At 49.1% G+C, this 20863-nt stretch overlaps 2 non-coding genes across 2 annotated transcripts; both read right to left on the bottom strand.

Moving 5' to 3' along the window:
• Positions 1–671: 671 nt before the first annotated feature.
• LOC138382072 (U6 spliceosomal RNA) lies at positions 672–778 on the bottom strand. Its single transcript, XR_011233246.1, has one exon. It is a non-coding gene; the product is annotated as a U6 spliceosomal RNA (small nuclear RNA).
• A 3780-nt stretch (positions 779–4558) lies between these two features.
• Positions 4559–4662, bottom strand: LOC138382309 (small nucleolar RNA U13). The gene has a single exon (XR_011233395.1). It is a non-coding gene; the product is annotated as a small nucleolar RNA U13 (small nucleolar RNA).
• Positions 4663–20863: the final 16201 nt, after the last annotated feature.

Below are 20863 nucleotides of genomic sequence, written 5' to 3'. Positions count from 1 at the left end.
CGGCACTCTAACCCAAGCAACAGAGAGAGACTCTGTCTAAAAAAAAAAAAAAAAGAGTTTATCCTAAGAAAATAGTAGAAGTGAATAAAGATAGATTTTTATTGCTCATAATAATGAAATATCAAAAACCTAAGTATCTAGCTAGAGGGGATTGAACAAACTATGGAATGCTTTATTTATCTAACTATATGTAGACATGAAAGGATATAAATTGTCCATTGAAATGTGAAATAGAAACAGAAAGAGGCCGGGCACGGTGGCTCACGCCTGTAATCCTAGCACTCTGGGAGGCCGAGGCGGGTGGATCGCTCAAGGTCAGGAGTTCGAGACCAGCCTGAGCAAGAGCGAGACCCCGTCTCTACCCAAAATAGAAAGAAATTATATGGACAACTAAAAAAAAATATATATATATATAGATAGATAGAAAAATTAGCCGGGCATGGTGGCGCATGCCTGTAGTCCCAGCTACTCGGGAGGCTGAGGCAGGAGGATCCCTTGAGCCCAGGAGTTTGAGGTTGCTGTGAGCTAGGCTGACGCCACGGCACTCACTCTAGCCCGGGCAACAGAGTGAGACTCTGTCTCAAAAAAAAAAAAAAAAAAAGAAACAGAAAGAGCAATATATATGTAAAAGCATATGTATCCTATGGTCTATTGTTGAAAAAAGTTTATAGATATATACTTTATTTTTTTTTCTTTTTTTTAATTTTTTTTCGCAGGGGCCATGCTAATCTTCTCTGTATCGTTCCAATTTTAGTATATGTGCTGCCGAAGCGAGCACTAGATATATACTTTAAAACTATGAAAGGATAAATACCAGAATATTAGCAGTATTAACTCCAGGGGATGGGAATATAAATTTTTTTCTTTGTGCTTATTAGAATTTTCTAATTTTTTTTACAAAGAACATGAGTAAGCAGTAAAATACAAAAGTTGTTTAAACATGTATTCAGCTATTTCCTATTTTCCATCAATGCTCAAGGTAATCTGCTCCCAGAGGTGCCTGGGTTTGAGGCTGGGATCACAAAGCCTTGGCCAGTGCTGTGTAACCTTGGGCACGCCACTGGGGGCAGGAGGTATTCGTACGCACTTTTTACAGGTAGATACTGGGGCACAGAAAGGACCCACACTGTGCACGAGATCCCGCAGCTCATGGTGCCAGAACTGGATTTTGAACGCAAGTTTCTGATTCTGGCTCAGGATTTTCTACACTACACCAGAGCTACCCTTCTCTGGGCCCGATCTCTAAAATGACAGGGTCAGAATACAGTCCCTTCCAGCTGAAAATACTCAATGTCCACAGGAAGTTGCTCCCCACCCCCCATCATTCCTGGCACACCATATGCGGTACGTGCCCCGTTTGTGGGATGCCAGCCTTCCCGAGCCAGCAGGACTCCAGCCTGGGGTTCAGAGAACTCGCCTGCCCCATGGCCACGGCGAGGGTGAGGGCGGGGGTGCTCGCTGGCCGGGCATCTGGCCGGGTGCCTGCAGAGCCAGGCAAGAGCTGCCCACGAGGGTTGGCTGCGCGCCGGGAACTCGTTGTCTTTCCATTTAAACAGACAGAGGCTGTCTGTTGAGATTCTGGAAACATCTGACCTTTTGCAGAGCATCTCAAGAGTTGTCAGGGAGGGCCGGAGGAAGGTTCCTTGCTCTCTGTAAATGGTTTAACCCTTGCCACACAACCCTTAACAAGAAGAAAGAGATCGGTTTCCCAGGAACTGGAAAGATTTGTGTGGCCTGTTTGATTGGCTGGGGAGGTGGGTGTTCCTGGGGCAGAGAGGACACCTTCAGCCTGGAGACTTCCTGCGTAGCCTCCAGGGCTGGAGGCTGGGGGTGGGAGGGTAGAATGGGGGTCCCGAGGGAGGGGAGGGGCTGAAGGAAGATGTTGGGGGCAGCTCCGCCTGTCTGGACCGAGGGGGTCTGTCATACCGAGCAGGGACTGCCCCTCTGACAGAGCAGGTGCTCCTTCCTTCATCCTGCAAACGTTCAGAGGGCGCCTCCCACGTGCCAGGCACTGTGCTAGGTGCCGGCGACATTATGGCGCAAACCCAAACAGACATGCCCCATACCTTTTATGGAATGCTCATGTTATGGGGGACTAGACTGTGACAGAGTAATCACAAGCACAAATGTCAAATAACAGGTGCTACGGAGGAGAGTTTAATTTAGGAAAGTCGGGGAAGCTCTCCTGAGGAGCCCTTTGGGCAGGGATTTAAAGCTTGGCTGCTTGAAGGTGCAGCACAGCGTCTACATCATAGTGAAATTTGTTCAAATGCAGAATCTTCAGCTCTACCGCAGACCTACTATCTAAATCTGCATCTGCATTTTAACACAACCTCCCAGGTACGCAGCGTACATATTATTAATAGAAAGTCAAGGAATATTTGTGTGTGTGTGTACAATTTTTCGATTTTTTTTTTTTTTTTTTTTTTGAGACAGAGTCTCGCTTTGCTTGCCTGGGCTAGAGTGAGTGCCGTGGCGTCAGCCTAGCTCACAGCAACCTCAAACTCCTGGGCTCAAGCGATCCTCCTGCCTCAGCCTCCCAAGTAGCTGGGACTACAGACGCGCGCCACCACGCCCGGCTAATTTTTTCTATTTTTAGTAGAGACGGGGGTCTCGCTCTTTCTCAGTCTGGTCTCGAACTCATGAGCTCAAGCAATCCTCCCGCTTTGGCCTGCCAGAATGTTAGGATTATAGGCACAAGCCACCACGCCGGCTGCAATTTCTTCTTTTAAGTAGGAAAGACTTGATCATGTTTAAAAGCTTTGAGGAATAAACCAATCGAGAGGGAGGGAGTGGGACACAAAGTACAGTGGAGGGATGGAGAGGAGGAGGGCAGTTTCTCAACCTCTGCTGCAGGCTGGAATCACCTGCAGGGCTTAAAAAATACTGATGCTGGGGCCCATCCCTGAGAATCTGACTGAAGGGGTCTGCAACAACGGGCAGCTCCCCCAGGTGAGTCCAACGCACAGCCAGGGCGGGGAGAAGGCTAGGAGGGCAGGGCGGATCTGGAAGTGGACAGGGCCTATTGGGTGCTGAGGGCCCTCTTAGCTGGGTCTCGCATTCAGAAAGGGCCTCACGTTCAGACTTTGCACATCATTGCAAAATACATTTACATCTATAGCCATTGTATTTGTGTGTGTTCATGTTAAGAAGCACTAATTTGTCTAACCATTTAAAATAACTGCATTTTCTGTAACCTGCTATCTATCCATCTGTCTATCCCAAGACCACCACCCTTTTCATGAAGTGAGCCTGGGTATCTTCGATGAGAATCGGGTAAAAAAAGTAAAAGAGACCCCATCTAGTGACTTCTATTTTATATGTGAAGTAAAGAGTTTGGAAGCTTGGGGAGAAGGTCTAAGAGAGCTGGTGCAGAGAGCGGTGCAGAGAGGCGACCAGAGGAGTGCGGAGGACAGTGGGCGGCGCTGAGGCCCTGTCTGGGGCTGGTGAACTAGATTTGCAGTGGAACCTCCGCAAGGGTTGACTCTCTCCAGCCACTGCCGAGGAAGAGGTGCTGAGAAGGTGGGTCACGGAGCTCACCTGGAGCTTTCCCAGGCAGTGAAAACGGGGACCAGGGACGTTAGGAAATTGAGGCAATAAGTTGTTGGAATGGTGAACCTCAGTCAGGGAAGGAGGGATGAGGAAAGGGAAAGGCCAACAGATCAGGAGAAAGTGGAGCGGTCGGTGACCTGGAGAAGCTGCTGAGGTCCCGGGAGGGTCCGAGGGAGCATGTTAGGCCGGAAAGCTGGAAGGAAGAAGATGGGAGTTAGAGAGAGTTCATGTCTGAACTTGGGATCTTGGTGATGGGGCCAGGCCGTTAGTGGTGGTAAAATGTCAGTGGTGGTTGGCGTGGGGTAGGGATGTATTGGAGACGTCATGGAAATCTAAGAAACCAGATGCAGGACTTGTCGCCCAAGACAATGACAGCGTTCAAGTGGAGAGAAGGACTGGGAGCCGTGTGCTGAGTCTCCAGTGACCACAGGGGAGTGGCCAGAGGTGGGTGGACAGTCTGGGGCTTTCAGCAGGGGATGGAAGCGTGATGGTTCAGGAGGGCACAGATGTGATCATAAAATATGTGGGTGGAGCAGCAGGTCCTGGGAGACCAGGAGAGGGGAGGGAAGGAAGGAGCGCAGGATGCCTGTGGAGGATGCCAGGGGGGTAGAGCAAAAAGTGAACAGGTGAAAGGGTCTTTTTTGGTGTATGGCAATTGTTCTCCAGGGTGCTTGCTTCCCCCAGTGACAGCAAAGGCATCACCTCATCACTTGGGAACCTATTAGTATGCAAATTTCGAGGTCCCACCCCAGACCTCCGGAATCAGCTGGGCGGGGCCCAGCAACCTTTCGCTGTAACCAGCTTTGTGGTGATTCTGCTACTTGCCCAACTTTGAGAACCACTGGAATTCCGTACAGGGAAAGTGGTTCACTTTATGGAAAAAAATAAAACTGAATACCTAACTTATCACATGGAAAAGTGGGCTCCGTATGGAATAAACACCTAAATGTGTCCAGAAAACTATGAAGCACATTTGATAATAGTATGTATATTTTTTCTAAGTTCACCTCAGACAGGTGATGTGCCAGTGTCGTAACGGGGTTTGAGGGAGGCACACCTCCCGTATGAACGTGAAAACCCAATCATCATGCTTACGTTTTATGATAATATAAAATTCTGGAGAATACCTTTGTGATCTTGGGTCAGGGATGGACTCCTTAAAACAAAATTTCAAAAGCACAAACCACAAGGCAAAAGGCACATTTTTGCATAAGGCAAAAAAAATCAGTTTGATTCATCAGAATTAAAGATTTCTGCCCAAGGATGGATAGATACCATTATCAAAGTTAACAGAGAAATGGCAAAATTGGGAGAATATATTTGTGACATCCAAGGCCAAAAAAAGACTAATATTTAGATTCAGAATATACTAGAAATTTCTATGAATTAATAAGAAAAAGATGGGACTCAAATGGGGAAAAAGTGATTAAAGAATATAATAAGGGGCTTTGCAGAAAGGGAAATTTAAAAACTAATAAACATTGGGAGATGTTGAGATGTAATTAGATGTCACAGAAATGCAAGTTAACAGAACAGTAGATAGCGGTTTTAGTCAGAGTAGCCTCAAACTCCCCAAAGTGGAAACAACCAATTGATATCCATACAATAATTTTTTTTTTTTTTTGGACAGGGTCTCACTCACTCTAACAAGAGTACAATGGTGTCATACTAGCTCACTGCAACCTCAAACTCCTGGGTTCAAGCGATCCTCCTGCCTCAGCCTCCCAAGTAGCTGGGACTACAGGCACGCACCACCACACCCGGCTAATTTTTTCTATTTTTGGTAGAGAAGGGGTCTCGCTGTTGCTCTGGCTGGTCTCGAACTCCTGACCTCAAATAATCCTCCCACCTCAGCCTCCCAGACATCCAGGATTACAGTTGTGAGCCACCCACACCTGGCCATAAAAAAAAAATTTCTTATAACTTGATATTATTTAGATTGGAAAAACTAAGCAGATGCCAGGAGTTGGCAGAGTGCAGGGATCCATGGCTGGTGGGTGTAGACAGGCCACCCTGACTCACAGTTCATATGTGAAAAATCTCAAAGCCATTCTCATACTGGCCCAAAAGATAAGAGAGGAAAGAAGACATTTGATGCAGAGATATTTATGGGGGTGGAGAGTTGAAGGCAATGTGGGTGTCGGCTCCTGGTGGTGTAGATGGATGAAACGTGAGAGATGTAGGCAAGGAGCGGTGGAACACGCCTGTAATCCTAGCACTGTGGGAGGCTGAGGCGGGAGGATTACTTGAGGCCAGGAGTTTGAGACTAGCCTGGGCAACATAGCAAGACCTCATCTCTAACAAAAAAAAATGTAAAAATTAGATGGGCATGGTGGGGCACACCTGTAGTCCCAGGTACTCTGGAGGCTAGGGTAGAAGGATTGCTTGAACCCAGGAGTTCAAGGTTGCAATGAGCTATGATCACTCCACTGTACTCCAGCCTGGGTGACAAAATAAGACCGTGTTCCCCCCAAAAAAGAATGTGGTGGATGTACACTTTAGAGTACCCTGTAGCAGCTAGATGCAATAGATCGGATGTACTCGGCGCAGCATGCATGGGTCTGCAGAATAAAAAACTAAAAGACAAAATGAGACACAAAACAAAATGCCTTTTATGTAAATTAAAAATACAAAACAGGCCGGGCGCGGTGGCTCACGCCTGTAATCCTAGCACTCTGGGAGGCCGAGGCGGGTGGATTGCTCAAGGTCAGGAGTTCGAGACCAGCCTGAGCAAGACCCCGTCTCTACTAAAAATAGAAAGACATTATATGGACAACTAAAAATCTATATAGAAAAAATTAGCCGGGCATAGTGGCGCATGCCTGTAGTCCCAGCTACTCGGGAGGCTGAGGCAGTAGGATCGCTTAAGCCGAGGAGTCTGAGGTTGCTGTGAGCTAAGCTGACGCCACGGCACTCACTCTAGCCTGGGCAACAAAGTGAGACTCTGTCTCAACAAAAAAAAAAAAAAATAAAAAAATAAAATAAAAATACAAAACAAACAATCCAATTAGAAAATAGGCCGAAGACATGAACAGATATCACCAAAGGGGAGATGCGGATGGCAAATAAGCACATGAAAAGATGTTCAACATCATTAGCCACCGGGGAAATGCAAATTAAAATCACAGTAAGATATTACTATACATTTACTAGAATGGCTAAAATTTAAAAAAAAACAGTGATAACAGGAAATGCTGACAAGGATGTGGAGAAACTGGATCTCTCAGACATTCCTAGTGGAAATGTAAATGGTATAGCCATTCTGGAAAACAGTGTGACAATTTATCAAACTAAACATACACTTACCATAAGACCCAGCAATGGCATTCTTGGGCCATATATCCCAGGGAGATGAAGACTCACATTCATATAAAAACCTGTACAGAATGTTTATAGCTGCTTTATTTGTAATAGCCCCAAACTGGAAACACCTGAATATCCTCCGATTCAGTGGGCGGATGGTTAAACGCTGGTACGCCCGTGGCATGGAGTACTGACTACTCAGTGTTGAGAAGGAGAGAACTACTGATGCGTACAATGACTTGGAAGCACCTCAAGGGCGTTACGGTTGCTGGAAAAAACGCCAGTCTCTGGAGGTTGTGCACTGCATGATTCTATTCACACAACATTCTCAAAATGATAAAACCACGGAGACAGAGAAGAGATTAGTGGTTGCCAGGGGACAGGAACAGAAGTGAGGGGACAAGAGTGTGACTATAAAGGGGTACCACAAAGGAGTCCCCCCACGGTAATGGAATGGTTCTGTGTCTAATTGCGGTGGTAGGTATACAGGTCTATTCATGGGATCAAATTGCACAGAACTACACACACACACACACACACACACACACACATGCAAAAACAAATAAGTGCATGTGAAAACTGAACAATAAGGTCCGTGGTTTATTTAACAGTCTAGTACCAATGTCAATTTCTTGATTTTGCTATTTTACTAGTTATATAATGTTACCATTGGGGGAAGCTGGTGAGGCGTTCACGGAATACTATGTACTGTTTTTGCAACTTCTTGTGAGTCTATAGTTATTTCAAAATAAAAAACTTTTTAAAAATGTGTATACAATTCTAAAACACACATTTTACAAGAATGAATAAAAACAAAAGCATGTATATTAAACACCTTAGAATGGTAGCCTGTGCCGGGAGGGAGTGGGAGGGGGACTGAGGAAAAAGGGAAATAAACAGCTGCATTAATCAAGGGCCCTTGTGCAGACCACTGAGAGTAACGTGCTGTGAACCGGAAAAGGTATTAACTCAAACCTCTCTGCACCTGAGGTCCGGCAAAGGGGGGGCGGCGCGGGGATACGGAGGGAAGGGGATCAATAACATTAAAGATAGGGCTTTTTTTTCAAGGGCATTAAAGGTTTCCCTTTATTCAAGAGAAGCCTGGAAGAAGGTTGGAGGAGGAGGAAAGGCTGCTGGGGAGGGGGGAGGAAGAGGAGGAGGAGGAGGATGCTGCGGAAAGCATTCTTCTCTGAGGGCTCTGGGTGGTCTAGGGACCAAATGGGCCACAGTAGCCGAGGCCCTCTGGAGCTCTGAGGCCCCCGGAGGAGGCCTAGTTTCCAGGTGCTCTGCTGACAGCTGGTGCTCACAAGGTGCTCTGTGTGCTGGGAACTGGGAAGTGCTGATTTTTAGTGTCCTGTCCTGCAACACACAACCTCCAGGGGCTGGGTGACCCTAGGCAAGACCCCTAATTTAGTGATGCCTTCTGTACCCTTAGCGACTGTGCTCTCTCACACCCAGCATTGTTGGGAAGGCAGAGCTAATAAGAGGATGGGAGGATTTTTAAAGCTATTTGCACAAGTACACAACCTTAGCTATAAACACAGCATGCACTACTACTAAGTGGATGACTGTGAGGAGAAAGGAAGAATACAAGGACAAAAAGGAATAACTGAAGAAGCACGTACCGGTTTCTTGGCAAGGATGCTCATCTGGACATCACTAAAGATGATGAAAAATTAGAAACAATGTCCCATGGTAGAGACTTGATTAAAAATGTGTGCTACATTCATGTGATTGAATACATTAAAATGAAGGTATGCAAAAAATTTTATTTATTTAAAACAAATTTCCTTTAGAGCCAGGGTCTGGCTATGTTGCCCAGGCTGGTTTTGAACTCCTGGGCTCAAGGGCTCCTCCTGCCTCTGGCCTCCTGAGTAACTGGGCTACAAGCAAGCGACTCCATGCTCGGCAAGAATTTTTAATGTTATGGAAAAACATGATACATTGCTGTCCTCTGGAAAAGTTAGAAAAGCATACGTACTGAATAATCCTTTTCTAAAAGATGTAAGTGTATAATCATGCATAGAAGAGACACGAGGATATTCACCAAAATATTAATAGCAGTAGATTTGAGGTTTATACATTTTACTCCACGTAAATTGTATCTCAGTTTTGTTTAAAGTTTTAAAAAATATTGACACTGGTGGTGTATGGGTAAGGTAAAATTAGGGGCGATATTATTTTTCATTGTGTTTTTCTGTTTTTCAACTTTCCTGTAGTATGTGTTAACTTTCATAGACAGGTAACAAAGCAACCACTTTTCTTCTTTTCCTGGAGGAGCTATCTGGAGGAGCCTGGCAGCTCTGCCTAGAGAGGCCGGCGAGGGACAGTGTGCACCCAGGCCTGGCCAGCCCCGGGAAGAGACAGCCCCTTGGTCAGTCAACTCCAGCCAGCTCAGCCACTTACAGGCCCAGAACTGGTTGATTCAGGAACCGCCCTGAAAGCTGCTGTTGCTTTCCTGGAAGATAGGAGAACCAGGACGCTAGGGCTGGAGAGGGATGGGCCAAGGTCACTGGATAAGCGCAAGATATTTATAACCATATCTTTCGACCCCTCCTGCACAGCTAGCTCTTCGTTTCGTTTACTCTTTCGGTGTGCCTGCCCATTGCAGGTTAAGGGACAGGGCGGAGACGCGGGCGGTTTCACGGCGGGTGGCTCTGCCGTCCTTTCACTTGCTTCCTGTCAACAATACTACCATTATCGAGAGCTGACCGTATGCCAGACCTATGCCTCCACCATTGCATTTCTCACCACAACCCTGTGAGGTCTGCAGGTGAAGAACTCTAGGCTCAGAGAGGTTAAGGAACTCATCCTAGGAAACACAGCCAGTTATGTGGTAGTGGATCTAGGACTCCAACCCAAGCCAGCCCAGACTGCAGCTAGGGAGACAGGCCCTGGGGCCCCGGCCTGGCGAGGCCGAGCTCTGCAAGGTGGGAGGGGGCGGGGGGCGCAGCCCCGTGGGCTCCACCGCGCGCTCGGGCCTAAGAGCCGTCGTGGGTAGCAGCCCCAGACAGAGGTGGGGTAGCGTCGAGTTCAGAGTTGCTGTAAATTCCCGGGGGCGATGGGCGGGCGGGCGGCCGGGCGGGGGTCGACCCCGCAGGCGCCCGCCGGACAATTCCCGTAAACAGGGGCGGGGCTGGGCGGGGCTTGGCCGCGGCCCAGCATTTCCGGGGACGCAGCGCCGGACCGAGGGTGTTCGCCGGAGGCTCCAGGTCCCCGGGGACGGCGTCGGTCCGCCTGGCAGCGGCGACGAGCCCGTGGACACGCTGGGAAGAGGGGCCGCGCCGCGGGCGGTGGACGAGCGCGGGCCCTGACTCCCTGCAGGTAGGCACAGGGTGGGAACCGCGGCTCGGGAAGGGGGGCTGAGGCCGCCGAGCAGCCGCCGCCCCTTCCCCCACCTGCACCCGCACCTCCTGCTCGGCCCCTCTCCCGAGGGGGCGCCACCTGCACGCTCTGATGGGCACCGGCGCCCGCCACTGGGGAGCCTGTTGCCATAGCAGCGCGGGAGGCTGGGCCCACGTTCCCATGGCCACTAGGGGCCTTTTAGCAGTCTTAGCGCCGCCATGCGCCGCCCCCAACTCCCCAGCCAGGAACCCTGGCCCGGGAGGGAAGTCCTTCGGAATTCGGAAAAGGCCTGGGCGCCTCCTCAGGAGGGTGGTGGGTGTGACCCCTGAGTTAGGCCGTTTGTCGTGGCTTCCTTCTCCGCTCTGGGCAACAACAAGGTGCACCTAGGGGATGGGAAGGTGGGGTCCCGGGAATGAGGCTGCTGTCGTGGCTTCTCCGGAGCCATTCTGGTCTAGCAAAAAGACTCGGAGCCCTGGGTCAGCTCTGGAAGGTCATCAAACCTCTGCTCACATTTCCACAACTGTAATGTGAGCATGTTACGTGAGTAAGAATCGCAGGATTCTTGCAAGGATCGAATGCCATAAGCACTGGGAAACGTACGATTAAAAAAAAAAATTCTCCGCAGATGCTTTAGAATTGAAAGAGGTTTAGAAATTACCCTGTCCCTTCGCCTCTCATTTTCACAGGGGAAACTGGACCCAGAGAGATTAAATTACTTCCCAAGATGAAATAGTTGGTGGGAAGATCAGGATTTGGACTTGGTCTCCTGACTCCTAGGGCGTGGCAGTTTCCTTTGGTGATTATTCTTTCCGAAGCTCAGGGAAATCGGGGCTATGTCTCCTTGCACCTGTGGCTCAAGCTTTTTGGTGACATGTGATCTAAAGATGGGGACATTGACAACAGGTGAACTAAAGATGGGAAATGGAGGCTGTTGCCTCGGGGAGAACTGAAAGAGCCTTTCTCCCTGGTGCATAAGTCTTGTGCCTTGGGGCTCTTGCTTTAACGTAGTATCTGACAGGATTGCCCAAAATAAATCCCCAGGAGCCAGCCAAAATGCCACTTCTTCTGAAGCCAACAAAGCCACTGAGCCTGGAGCTGTATGGGCAGGAAAACCCTTTGGCTTCCCTACAGCAGGCAAGTGGGGCTCTGCCCTCCCCCATCAGTGTGGTGCCTTTTCCTTTGGAAAGGGTAACAGGAAGTGGGAAAAAAAAGATCTAGGAAGGAAAACTTGAATGAATCCTTTGGAAATGATTTGAGACAGTCACCTGGAGCAGAAAACTCACTTATTCATTCAGTAAACATTTACTGGGTAACTATATTTTCAAGCCCGCCCCGGGGCTGGAGTTTAAAAACCTGAGTTAGCCTGTCCTGATCCCTACACTCCAGGAGTTGTGGTAGGGAAGGGAAAGGGGCTGTGTTGTGTAAATGAGTACTTCATTTCACTACAGCATAATGAGGGCCTTAATGGGAATCTGAGCCAAGTGCGTGTGCCAAGGGAACCCAGGGGAGCAGCTCAGGAAATCAGCTGAAAACAGCAGGATTCTATCCTGTGCAACCTGGGAGCACTTCTGGAGCTCTGCCAGGTTGGCCCTAGGCTACTACCTTTGTTGGAGACAAAGGAATGAGTGAGTGAAAGTATCTAAAAAACTGTGGATGAGGATGGGTATTCTTTGGAAAGAAGAGTTTAAAGCATCCCGATAAACTGTAGGCTCTGTGAAGGCAGCAACCTTCAAATTTACTTTTCCTTCAACTTAAGCAATGCTTAGAAGGCAGCAAGTACACAAGAAACATTTGCTGAATGAATGAAAGAAGGAAGATGGCCGGGTAAAGTGGCTCACACCTGTCATCCCAGCACTTTGGGAGGCCTTGACAGGAGGATCACTTGAGCCCAGGAATTTGAGGGCTCAGTGAACTAGGATCCCCACCACTGCTCTCCAAAGGAAAGAAAGAAGGAAGGGAGGGAAGGAAGAGGAAAAGGAAAGAACAAGGAGGGAGTGAAGGAAGGAAAGGAGGAAAGGTGGAAGGAGGGACAGCAGCTTTTTATCATCAGAAGAGTAGGAAAGTTATAACTTGAGACAAAAACTGGCTGAAGTTCTGACTATGGGTAGAGTCTCCATGTGGGCTCTGGTCCTCGTCCTGACTTAGCACTTGTGTGACCTTAGCAAGTTCCTGAACCCGTCCTTGCCCGTTTTTCACCTATGCAGTGGGACTATAACAACCCCTATTGTGAGAATTACATGCTCAGATGTAAAAAGCTCAGCACAGTGCCTTGCTTATAGTGAAAGCTCAATGAATTCTAGCCATGTAAATGTCCACTTCAATGTAGGTGCAAAAAGTTTGCCAAATATTTCATGTCAAGGTTATATAACTATTCCAATCAGAGGTATCATTTCTTCTTACCTGAAAAAGGCTGATTTGGGAGTTCCCTGTGTCTGCAGACTAACACACTTTACCTAAAGAGATGCTTCTTCACCTTTTTGATAGGGGAAGGCTGGTGACAAGGAGCTTTGTGAAATTAAATCAAAGTTCTGATTGCCTCTCTCCAGAAGTCACATATCATTCTTGGGGTTCATAGCTCCCTGAAGCCCACCCACCCTTGGGGTTGGGGCTCCGTGCTCTGCCCCACTGCTCACAGGCTGTAGTGAAGAATGCAGGCAGCATTCGCAGAGGTGGCTGGGAGGAGCGAGCTGGGTCTCTCTCTTTCAGGGGGTTTGCGGAAACCACAGGTGAGAGAGCTGGAGAAAAGCCCATGGGGCTGGGTGGGCTGAGCCCCTTAGAGCCCCCTCCCCTGCTAGGGTTAAGCTGGGCCCACTCAGAACCCCTGTGCTCACTCACAGTGCATAAACGGTGCCGCTGGGGAGTCACAGGCGGCTGTGTGTGAGATCCTGTCCAGCCAGGCATCTGTGGTGCTGCCCTCACACCAGCTTTCTGTGAGTGTTGTCTCCTGATGCCATTGCTTTAGGGTGGCAAGTGGGCACATCACCATGGGTGGTACGTTCATCGGAATCCCCACCCTGGCAAAGCAGGGTGAGAGTGCAGGCTTTGGAGCCACGGGAAAGCAACGGCAGCCCACCCTCCATCCCCATCAGCCTCCCGGGCATACCTGTTCCCCCCCCACTCTCAGGGGTCAGCATCAGCACCAAGAGTGAGGCTCTGGGAGCAAGAGTGGCAGCCCCAGATGACCTGGGGTGACTGGGAAATGCCAGAGGCAGAGAGCCCTTCCTCCATGGGAAGGACGAGGCCAAGGGGAGAGCCTTGGGCCTCGGGGAAGGAAGGTGGGTCTCCTACGGTAGAGGTAGGGCCCGAGGCTGGCCCTGGCCTCACAGGGCAATGGCCAGGGCTCTGGGACTCAGAGTGGGGTTTCAGGACTAAGAACCCAGTGGCAAATCGGGCAGATAGATTCCTGACTTTTTGGGATCTTGGGAACTGAGTCTGACAAGCTGCACTGAAGGTGAGACTCTCTCTTAGACCCTTACCCTGCTAGCTCCCATCTTCACGTGGCCTGGCACACCTGCCTCCCACCTGTGAGTGGCTGCAGTGGTTTGAGAGCAGGAAAGAGGGTCCCTAAGCAGTCACTGTGCCCCGTTAAGGTGATGGGCGCCAAGCATCAGCCAGGCCAGGTACCCAGACAGGAGAGCAGGCTGGAAGGCGTAGGCAGACAGGACCTCCTGAACTTGTGTTAGGGGGGCAGGGGAGTGACAGTGGCAGCTTCATGTTCTACCCTGTCTGTTGGGGCAGGGACAGGTTGAGCCCTGCTGGTTGCACCACAGCCCTGTGGGGTGGGGGATCCCCTCCCAGGGAGTGGCCAGCTCAGGCCCCAACAGGCCCAGTGGGGGCGGTGCTGGGTGGCGGTCTCCTCACCACAGCGGGCGCACCCAGACTTGGGCTGGGCGGGCCGGTTCCTTCTCCCCGTGAGAGTTGCAGCCTCAGCAGCAGGTTGGCAAGAGGCGGCCAAACCTTCGGGGAGAGCCCAGAAGGGGGTCGTCAGGGATGGGCATCTAAGAGAGTTCAGTTGTTGCTTGGGTGTGGCGTCGTGCACCTGTCGTCCCAGCTACTCAGGAGGCTGAGCTGAGATGATTGCTTGAGCCCAGTTCAAGGCTGGCCTGGGCAACATCGTGACAGACCTTGTTTCTTAAAAAAAAAAAATTAAGTAAAGACGTTATTGAGGCCATGGGGCAGCTTTTCAGCTAGGGGAGGTGAACCGATTACATAACAAGCATGGCCTTGTTCGCTGAGCATTCGCTGCCCGCTGGCACTGCCAGTCACTTTGCATGTGCTGTCTCGTCAATTCTCCGAACCACCCCGAGAGGTGCTGCTAGTGGGCTCATCTCAGACAAGGAAGCTGAGGTTCAGAGGGATTCCGTGGCTTGCCAGAGGTCCACAGAATAACGGAAGGTGCTGAATTCTTCTGACAGAAGAAGCTGTTGCCCAACCGTTGGATTCTACCGCTTACTGGAGCGAGAAAGACAAGGGACCAGTGGAGGGGAATATGGTTCAGGGAACAGAGATGAGGCCGTTTATTTACATTTGTTGCCAGACCTTGGTTAAAAGCTGCCTGTGAAATTTGCAGGCAGTGTTAGTGCTGACCCTGGATGGATGCCCTCTGCTGCGGAGGGCAGGGCACTGCCCCAAGGAAGCTCCCAGCCCTCAGGACCTGGCAGCCATTGGTTGATTTAAAAGTACACACAGGGTATGCCAGCTGGTGTCGCTTCCTCATCAAAATGTATTGATGCTGCAGCTGAGCTGCTGCCAGCCCCTGGGGAGAAGACACCAGCAGCGTGCCTAGCCAGGGCAGGGTGGGGAGCCGCAGCTGCAGGATGGCATAAGAGGAGGGCTACGAGGGGTGGCGGGCAGAGGGGCAAGGCCTGGGGAGCTGGGCTGCAGCCAGTGCACGTCTGTGAGGCCTCGCCGGGCAGCCTGCCAGTCAGCACCCGGGAATGGGGAGGAGCTTGACTGCTACCCCAGGAGGGGGTGGGCAGGACCTTTGGGTTCAAGCTCCACTGGGCTCAGCGGGAGGCCCCTCCCCCGCAGCCAGCAAACAAAGCAGCTACTCCTAGAGTAGAATTGTGGGAGCTGGAGAGCCAGGTTCCCCTGGGTGGGAATTAGGACAGGCAGGCCTGGCTCGGGGCCGCCTGGCAGGGGCCATCCATGCCCAAGGACGTGGCCTGCCTATACCTGGGCAGAGGCTGTACCTGTGGATGATTAATGAGTATTGATGGCTTGAGAGGTTGAATGTGGCCTGGATAGACGGTTCCGCTGCGAGCACCTGCCCTGTGCCTATGCCCATGCCCTGCGTCCCCTTTGTGCTGAGCAGGGCAGAGAGGCAGCAGGCGTATGTGTCCATTTGTGTCATGTTGCCAGCCACGCTTCCCTTTATTCTCTCTTTCTCTGATAGCCTTACTTCTTTCTCTTCATCCCCTCTCCCTCCTCTATAGTTCCTCTCATTTCTTTTTCTTCTTCTACCTGATCCTACAGGTGTGGTTTTTTTTTTCCCTTTTTGGCCCCTTTTCCTCCCCATGATGACAGGTATAAGGTATAAATTTACATACAATAAAGTGCACAGATCTTAAGTGTGCAGATTGATGCATTTGTATACACTTGGCAAACCAACACCCAGATCAAGACATGGAATATTCCCATTATCCCTGCAGTTCCCTTGTCTGCCTGTGGGGCTTATGCCCGCCAGTCTGACACCTCTCACTATAGAGGAGCTTCGTTTGGGCTTCTTTATAATGGATTGCTATGCAGGTTTTACCCTAATTCCTGTGCTTTTGTTCTTACGTGTATATGTTTGTGTGAGGAGAGAGTGCATGGGAAAACTTCAGAGAAGGGAGGAGGGTCAGGGTGGGAGGAAGAGCAAGGGTGTGTGAGTGTGGATGGAGGGCCCGACTTGGCAATGACTTCATCTTGCTGGCTGGGGGCACGGAGGAAGCAGTGCTTTTCTCTTCATCTCTTTCTTCTTTTACTCCCTTTCCAGGCTGCCCCCTGAGCTCTTTATAAATGGTGACATTCTGGCTGCCGAAAGAGACTTGCCTACATCCAAGAGTAGCAAAGGGGAACAGGAGACACATCGTTGGCTTGGGAACCACTCTCGAGCCCACAGGAAGTCAGCTCACATGAGACTTTTCTCTGCCAGTCATCCTCCTGTGTTTTCTAGTCTGGGGAGAACGCATCAGCACACTAACGGAAGACAGGGGCCCGCAAAGATAGGGCTACCATGCTGGGGGTGTGGATTGGAGGGCACTTCTCCAGGCCAACACTTGGAACCCTCATTTTGTCAGCCCTGTGCAGTGCCCACTGGAGTGCCATGCTAGGCAGTGGGGGTTTGGAAGATGGAAGAGGTGTCACTGGCCGCAAGAAGCTTGCTGTCCAGATGGCATATGGCGTACTGGAAGCATTTGAGCAGCCATGAGCAGGATATAATTATCCACCAGGTGTGGCTGTGTCAGCCCCTGTCTCCTCTCCCCTGGGATGAGCATAGCAGTCAGACAATTCATGTGTTGCCAAGATACTAGGACAAAGCAGCTTCTCTGCTATGTTAGGAGCTACCTGATGCAGAGACTCAGGCACTCAACAAATACCTACTTGAGCATGTGGCCACACATCAGGCACTGTTCTAGGTAAGAACAGTAAGCCGGAGATAGAAGAAGGAAATGCTATAGCTAGATTTCAACAAGATTCCTTGCAATTTCTTTCATAATATTCTTATGGATAATATAGAGAAATGTGGGCTGAAACAGTACCGTTAGGAGAACACATAACTAGTTGTTCAATTTCCTAACCTGGATGAAGGTCTCTAGTGGCATGCCATTGGACTCTGTTTTTGGCTCTGTCTCATCCAATTATTATTATTATTTTTAGAGATAGGGTCTCCTTTGTCACCCAGGCTGGAGTGTGGTGCAGTGGAACTGTAACAGCTCACTGTAACCTCAAACTCCTGGGCTCAGGCGATCCTCCTGCCTCAGCCTCCCAAAGTGCTGGGATTACAGGCATGAGCCACCATGCCTGGCTTCACCCAGTTATTTTTTATCACCAAAGTTTTAACTGAAAGATGAGTACACAAATACCCCTAACTCTTCATCTATATGGACCAACTGTTAAAATTGTGCAGCAGTCATGTTCACACTTTTATAACACACACACATTTGTTATGCTTAATCATTTGAAAGTAAGTTGCAGCCATCATGACACTTCATATGTGTCTAAAAACTTTAGCAAGTATCTCCAAAAGACCAGGACTTTATCATACTCAAGAAATACCAGGCCGGGCGCGGTGGCTCACGCCTGTAATCCTAGCACTGTGGGAGGCCGAGGCGGGTGGATCGCTCAAGGTCAGGAGTTCGAGATCAGCCTGAGCAAGAGTAAGACCTCGTCTCTACTAAAAATAGAAAAAAATTATCTGGCCAACTAAAACATATATATAGAAAAAATTAGCCGGGCATGGTGGCGCATGCCTGTAGTCCCAGCTACTCGGGAGGCTGAGGCAGTAGGATCGCTTAAGCCCAGGAGTTTGAGGTTGCTGTGAGCTAGGCTGACGCCTCAGCACTCACTCTAGCCCGGGCAACAAAGCGAGACTCTGTCTCAAAAAAAAAAAAAAAAAAAAGAAATACCATTTTTTTTTTTTTGTTTGTTTGTTTTTGAGACAGAGTCTCACTCTGTTGCCCGGGCTAGAGTGCCATGACGTCAGCCTAGCTCACAGCAACCTCAAACTCCTGGGCTCAAGCGATCCTTCTGCCTCAGCCTCCCGAGTAGCTGGGACTACAGGCATGCACCACCATGCCCGGCTAATTTTTTCTATATATTTTTAGTTGTTCAGCTAATTTCTTTCTATTTTTGGTAGAGATGGGGTCTCGCTCTTGCTCAGGCTGGTCTCCAACTCCTGAGCTCAAATGATCCACCCGTGTTGGCTTCCCAGAGTGCTAGGATTACAGGTGTGAGCTACCGCACCCGGCCAGAAATACCATTTTTATATCTAAGAAAATGAACAGAGCTGGGCATGGGGGTGCGAACCTATAGTACCAACTACTTGGAAGGTGGAGGCAGGAGAATCACTTGAGCACAGGAGTTTGAGGCTGCAGTGAGCTCTGATTGTGCCACTGCACTCCAGGCTGGGTGACAGAGCAAGACCCTGTCTCTAAGAAAGAAAGAAAAAAAATGAACAATGCTGTAATATCAGCTAATGTACAGTCAGTATTAAAATTTTCCCAATAGCTCCATGGTTTTCTTGCCCCAAGATTCAATCAAGGTTCACATATTACATTTGATTATTATGTCTTTTTAGTCTCTTAACCTAAAACAATGTTCTTGTCTTTTTTGCCTTTCATCAGATTGACCTTTTAGAAGAGTCCAGGCTAGTTGTCTTGTAGAATGCTCCTCGTGCTGGATATCCCTGATGGTGTCATTATTAGATCTGGGTTAAACACTTTGGGCAAGAATGCTACAAGGATTGATGATGTTGTGTACTTCTTACTGCATCATATCAGGAGGTAACTTATGTGAGGTAGCATCATTACTGGCGATGCTACTTTTGGCCCCTTGGTTAAGATGATGGCCGCCAGATCTCTCCTTTAGAGACACATTTTCCCTTTGTAAGGGATTAGTAAATCATCTGTGGGACAGACTTTGAGACCTTGTTAACATATAGTTTCCTAACAGTCTTCCATCCAGTGGTTTCGCATCCATTGATGATCCTTGCTTAAATCTAGATTTTCTAATTATTTAATTTATTCTATATTTATCAGCCAGCATTTTTCTATAAAGATAAGTTTCTTTTTCACCTCTTCTCTTTTCTCTCTCTCAGTTTCACTGGGGACTAAAGGATTGTTTTTTAATTTCATGCCTTAGACCCATTACTTCACTGTGCCTTCTGATGCTCCAGCTGGTCATCAGACTGCTCCCATGTCCTTTTGACATGACCCCATTATTCTTTGATCACTTCTTTGCTTTCTGGCCCAACAGAATGTCCCATGTTTACCTTGTATTTTCCCTTTCATTCCCCCAAGGAGTCTTGGTTCCATGTATTAGAGAGTGGTATTTAGAAACCAAGGTCTGGGTGTTAGGCCTGCTCATCCAGTATTTTTATCAGTGATTTGATAAAGGCATGAGGAATGCTACCAAATTTATAGATGACTTAAAACTAGGAAGGGACGCCAAATGTATGAGAACAGAATCAATATCCAGCATGACCTCAGTGGGATGAAGTCTGAGCCAGAACCAATAGATTTAAGAGCAGTAATTATCAAGTCCTGTGCTTAGGGTGAAAAAGTTAATTGCATAATTTCAGGTTTGCGGGAACTCTTACTGGACCAAAGTTGATATCAAGAAATAGCTCTGGCTGTTAGCTGACATGACTCAGCAGTACTCTGTGACTCGGGTTGCATTCATCCATTCATTCATTCAGCCAGTACTTATTGAGAGCCTGCTTCCCATGTGCCAGGCAGTGTTCTAGAGGGTTAGGATAAAACCCCTGTCCTCTTGAGTCACATTCTGGGGAGAGGGGGTCAGACAATAAAGAAAACCACAATAAATAACCATATAGTATGTTAGTCATATAGTATGTTAGTAAGTGATGAATGCTTTGAAAAAAATATCTTGGGGAAAGGGGGATATTGGGAGGAAGTTGAGATTCTTCAAGGTGCTATATGAGCAAAGATTCGAAGGACGCAAGGAACTCAGTTGCGTGGCTGTCTGGGGGAAGACTGCTCCAGGAGGAGCAGCCAGGTCAAAGGCTCTGAAACAGAGAGTGCCTGCTGTGTTCAGGCTACTGCACCGCTACCTGGGCTGGATGAGCGAGGGGCGGGTAGTGGAGGATGCCACGGCAAGGGTGGAGAGGATGATTTAGGGCCTTGCAGATCATTGCAAGTAAGATCTTTGGGTTTTATTCTGAGTGAGACAGGGAACCATTGGAGGGTTTTGACCAGAGGAGGGCCCTGACCTGGCTTTTGTTTTAGACTCACTCTGGCTGCTGTGTTGAGAATAGATTGTAGGGGAACAAGGGAGGAAAGGAAGCAGGGAGAGAACAGTTAGGAGGCCCTTGCCATAATCAGGAGAAGGGGGAGTGTGGCCTGGGGCCTGGAGAGGTGGTTAAGTGGTCAGATTATGAACTTGCTAGTGGATTAGGTATGAGGAGTGAGAGAAAAGACCGGCATAAAGGTTTTTAGCCTGAGCAACTCAAAGATGAAATTGCACTTAAATGAGGTAGGGAAGGCTTTAGTGGCAGCACATTTTGGGGGAGAAGGGGGAGAGATCAGGAACTTAGCGTGGGACATACTGGGTTTGAAATTTCTATCAGACAGTCAAGTAGAAACACTGAGGCCATTTGGAGTTCAGGATGTGGGTCTGGGCTGCAGATAGAAGCTTGGACATCACTGGCTATAGATGGATTGACTCCATTAATAGACCCCACTAATATAGCATCCCAGCCTGGGCAACGGTGGAACTATGGGTGCCTGGTGCTGCCCACATCCCATGTGGAATTGTGTGTCCACTGCTATGAGCCCCTTTAAAAGGGGTGTGCTGGCCTGCACCATATCAACAGAGGGTGTGTCAGGATGGTGGAGGTACAGAAATCATGGAGCATGAGGAAACTTGGCTGCAACAGAGGAGACCTGGGACCGTGTGGGCGCTGTGCCCACCCTCTGACGGCCCCTCTGCTGCGGGAGAA

Source organism: Eulemur rufifrons, chromosome 3, assembly GCF_041146395.1.
Source record: "Eulemur rufifrons isolate Redbay chromosome 3, OSU_ERuf_1, whole genome shotgun sequence".
Taxonomy (NCBI): Eukaryota; Metazoa; Chordata; class Mammalia; order Primates; family Lemuridae; genus Eulemur; species Eulemur rufifrons.
Note: the sequence above shows the minus strand (reverse complement) of the source record. Positions and strands in the feature narration are given on the sequence as shown.